This window comes from Elephantulus edwardii, unplaced genomic scaffold (assembly GCF_000299155.1).
Source record: "Elephantulus edwardii isolate Elephantulus edwardi_28Jun2011 unplaced genomic scaffold, EleEdw1.0 scaffold00094, whole genome shotgun sequence".
NCBI classification, from domain to species: Eukaryota; Metazoa; Chordata; class Mammalia; order Macroscelidea; family Macroscelididae; genus Elephantulus; species Elephantulus edwardii.
Window position 1 is genome coordinate 319,299 of NW_006399844.1, and position 5,152 is coordinate 324,450.

The window sequence follows — 5,152 nt, forward strand, 5'->3', positions numbered from 1 at the left end:
ATCTATACTAACAAGGTTTATCTCCCAGCAAAAAAAAAAAAAGTAAAAGAGACATACTTTTTGCAAAATCACACCTCCAGGGTGCATCACACCATTTTAAAAAATCAAACGGCACATGGTATTGAGCAAATATGCTGCAAAAGATATCTTTAAGGGCTAAAACTAGGTCACTTTGAGGACTAAAGGAAACCCGACTCAAACCACGGTATTTTCAGTCTGGTGGCTTAGTAGGTAGGGAGGTCTGCTGCTACCCCAAAGGCACCTGGTTCTAATCCATAAGCTAGTCCAAGAGAGAAAGATGGGCAATCTCCTCCAGTGTGATTTATAGCCTCTGAAAACTTGCTGGAGGGTCAGCTGTGAGTTAGTCTGACAGCTATGAGTTATGTATACAAGAATCTTTGTAAAGTAGAAGGTTGGCAGAGGAAAAGAAGACCCTCAGAAAGTTGAAGTTTCAGAATAATAATAATAATAGGCTGAAGCAGAGCAGTGACTGACTATGGCACGGAACCCAGCAGTGTTTCGTTGTCATATGAATATGGTCTACATTGTGGATTGAATTGTGTACCCTCCAAATATGTGTCTACTTGATGAGACCATGATCTCGGCGTTTGGGTTATAATGTGGCAGTGAGGTAAAGATGTTCCATGATGTGATCTGGTAAGTAACAGGATTGATACTCTTCGGCCTGTCCTAGCCTTGATCCAATGTGAGGAGAATTTCTCTGAGATGTCTCCTGAAAAAATCTTTTCTCTTGCAAGAGATAAAAGCAAAGAGAGAGGGACTTCACCAAGAAAGCAGAGCATGACTTTGGACCTCGGTTTCCACATTAGGAACCTGAACACAGGAAGGCCCAGACCCATCAAGATCTCTAAGGAATGCCAGGACAACAGATGCTGAAAAAGACAAGGGCCTTCCTCCTACAACTGTGAGCCAACAGAGAGAGACACCTTCCCTAGAGCCAGCACTCTGCATCTGGACTTCTGGTCTCCCAAACTGTGAGAAAATCAGTTGATATTTAAACCACCCACTTGTGGTATTTCTGTTACAGCAGCACTAAATAACTAAGACAGTCATGATTCAAAATGAGCTAGACAGCATGTAACAGCAGCATATGAATACCAAAGCTGGGCAACAATTAAAGATAGCCAAAGAAGAACCTATGTCTTTGAATTTGATGAAGAATATTGAATGAATTTATACCATGGACTGCCAGAAGAATTAACAAAATCTGTCCTGGAAGAAGTTCAGCCAGAATGCTCCTTAGAAATAAGGCTGGTGAAGACGTCCTCTCATGTACTTAGATTGTGTCATCAGAGTGGGTCAGCCCCTCGAGAAGGATGCCATGTATGATACAGTAGAAGGTCAGAAAAAAAGAAGAAGACCCAGAACAAGAGAAAGTGACATAGTAGCTGCAACAATGAGTTCATCATGGCCATGACTGTGAGGACGGCGCAGGACTGGTTGTACACAGGGTTGATATTAACCAGAAATTATGCATAGCACCTAACAACAACATATTTTTCCATAGCACAGCTCAATTAACAAAAGCCTAAAAAATGTGTTTAATGTTTCTGTTCTACCTCCTAGTTCACTGCATAGCACCTAAGGTTCTAAAAATTTGCAATTAGCATAATTGGTCTGTCTTGGTGCTCTATACCCGGACCAACAGAAGAAGAAATAGAGACAAGACATTAAGAGGATAGGACTGTGTGGCAACTGCCTCCATAAACAACTTTCACCTTTGCTATGAGGCCAGAAGTCTGGATAGTGTCTGACCACCATTACGCAATACTTTGACAAAGATTGCCTAGAATCCCAATCAAAAGAGGAAAATTGCAGAACAGAATTTTAAATTCTCATTAATTCTGGACTTTATAGGTCTATGGAGCATGTATGAACCCTGAAACTATCATTTTATAGAAGTATATATAGAAACTATATACAGTTTTAAGAGAATCATTAAACCTTAAACTAAAAATATCCCCTAAAGGAATCTTAAAACCATACAGTAGTCCAGTCTAGCCAGGAGAAAAAGGTCTATCTTGGATACTATACTCTTTTATAACAATATGAGATCAAATTGCCAGCAGTAACCAAAAAGGAAGTCACAACCTTAGAGGGCAGTGAGTTCTTGTTAGTAATGGAGGAACAATTCAGAAAAGGAGTGTAAAGAATTATTGTACAACATGAAGAATGTCATCAATTTCACTAGGTTGTACATGGAGAAATTGTTAAATTGGTAGATGTCTTGCTCTGCCTACTCTCAACAATAACAAAATAACATTTAGAAGGGAAACAAGCCTTCATTTACTTAGGGGGGGTTTGTTGTGGTGCGATTTTTTTTTGTTGTTGGTTTGGTTTGATTTTTTTCCCCCCTTCTCTCTCCACTTCCACTCCAAACAAGCTCCAGAAGGCAGGGTTTGCCTGCCATTTGGCTCACAATATTCTGAACAACCATTTATCAAGTGACTAAGGAATGACTGGATGGTGTAGATCCAATGGGTTGGCTGGAAGGATGGGACAAGCAAAGGAGACCCCGCAAAGCTTGTACTTCACCTTACGTTCTCTCCAGCACCTCCACGACCATCGCTCGCTGGATCTTCTTGATCACCAATGAGAAGGGTCAGGAAGGCAGATGTCCCTAGTCCTGTTACCAGGAATAGAAAGTGCTGTGTGAACAAGAATAACAAGGCATTTCTTGAACACCTAGCCTGTCCCAGTTGCCACACTGCATACACGGGCACTTTGATCTTCTCATACATCAGCACATTAGAGCCAGAGAGGAAGTACCTTAAAGGCAGCTTTAATTTTTTTGTACAGGAGGAAGTGGTGGCAGAAAGGGAGTTAAAATTGAGTTCTTCAACTTCCTCCACTCCTCACCCATACAATCCAAAAGAACCACTGAAAGGCAAGAAAACTACTCCGAGGTTGCCATTCCCTTTCTAATAAGAAACTCCACCCCTAGGCCACCATCCACCACCCATAACTACCAGTACACAGAGAGAGAGAGAGCGCGCGCTACTGAAACATTTACCAAGATATTAAAGAGGAAAATTGTGCCGTCCATCTGGGGTTTCCTCCCATGTCCTCAGTTCAGCATATTTGGTACCCAGGGAAACTTGTATCAGGGAAAGGAAAGTTCAAGTGGAAAAATGGAGCTTTAGCATGGTCTTCAGAAATTCCTGAGGAACAATGCATTAACTTCTCAGTTACTTACACAGAAAATTCATGAGCTCTAGAGTTGGACTTGGGTTCAGGCCTGTCTTTACTGTTTTAACTGTGTAGCCTTAAATAAGTTCCTCAGTCTCCTCCAAGCCTTTAAACTGACCCATTCGTTTAAAACTAATTTTTGTAATAAAGTTCACTAATCCATATTAGTGGGTGAAGAGTCTGGTCTAGATTGTTAGAAAGTCTCATGCATCCTTAAAGGGACTGGAAGTTTAGGGGTCTTCAGGGGCTTTGTTTGAGGTTTATATTGTTTTAATCTTAGTAATAACATTTATTAGCCAATATTATTAAGTACTTTGTATATGTCAGGTATTTCCCTAAGCACAAACGTCTCAAAAACAGGAGGAGCTACAATTATTATCCCTAATTTTATACAAGGAAACTGGAGACAGTAAGCAGTCAGTCGAAGGCACTCAGGACGATAAAGAGAAGAAATGGCATTTAAACTTGGCTCTGACCCCAACGCCCCCTGTTCTTAACCATCAGGCTACTCAGTCTTGGGTAACTTACATTAGACCTGAGGCTGGTAGGTGAAAGGAACAGTTAAAATGGGCAAAGCATGTTTGTGTGGATGCGTGAATGTTTGCGTAGAGTGCATGCTGTCTCAAGAAGCAGGATGACTGTGCTTTCCAAAACTGGGTTTCCACCATTAATTGGTTTGCTGAATGTGTTGTGAGGAGGGAAGGAAAGGATTTCTTTAGAAAGAGGGAAGAGTTGTGAGATGCCTTCTTGATGTGGGTTCGAGGAAAGAGACTGTCATCACAACAGCTGATCCCAAATCCTGCAAATCAGCTGTGCAAACTGGAGGATATTAATAACCTCTTCTGAGGTTCATTTTTTGTTTGGTTAAAAGGGGGTGAACATTGAATCGCCACAGATCCATTGTAGGAACAAACTAGGTGAGATCTCCCCATTCTGGGTGTACACATCTACATAAGCCACCAAGTCACATAGAGTTAAAATAATTAGCAAGGAAAAAATCCAATGGAATTGGTTAATATCTCCATATAAGTCACCTTAAAAAAAAGGTTTGTCAATAAACATTTTCCTCTCCACTAATACACTCGTCAGCTTCAGCCTGTTGTTGTTGTTATGTGCCATCAAGTTGCCTGAGACTCATAGCGACCTGAGGCCAAACTGATCATTAATTCTGATATATCCAAATAAGAATGGACGAAAAGTCACTATATTCTTTGGAATGGAGTAAGGACCCTAACTCAAATCCAAACCACCCCAAGGATGTCCCCAGCCATGAACACTTAGTGATGAGCAATACTTAGTGGACAGAGTGCTAAAGCGGGCACCCAGGAACCAGTTCTGGATTCCACTCTGTTGCTCATTTGCTATATATTCTTAGGCAGCTCACGTTGCTCTCTGAGCTTGGTTTCTGGCTCTGCAACTAAAAATGGTGGGATAAATGATTTCCAAAGTCCTTTGCAGCTTTCATACATTATAATGTCTATGCCCAAGGAGACCTGGGATGAGGATCTCAGCACTTACTGAGTTTCTTCACCTATAGGATGAAGATAATAATAGTACCTGCCTCATTGGGTTGTTCTGGGGATTAGATAAACTTACGCCTTAGAGGGGTGTTGGTCCAGAGGAGAACCCCAGAAAATGGTAGCTAGTGATGGTAGTTATTATATATGTTGTTGTTGTTAGGTGCTGTCGAGTCGTAGATGACTCATAGCAACCCTATGAATGAAAGACCTGAGCACTGTTCATAGAGTTTCTAGAGGCAAGCCATTTCAGAAGTGGATGCCACTCCTGCTTCCAGACTTGTTTTAATAGGGAAGCTCCAGCAAACACTGTCCACCATGGGTAACCAGTATCACATTTGGCACATCAGTGTCACAGTGTTCAGCATCACAGCAACCACGAGTTACCTCTGTACAGCAATGCACAGACCAGTGCCATACCACCT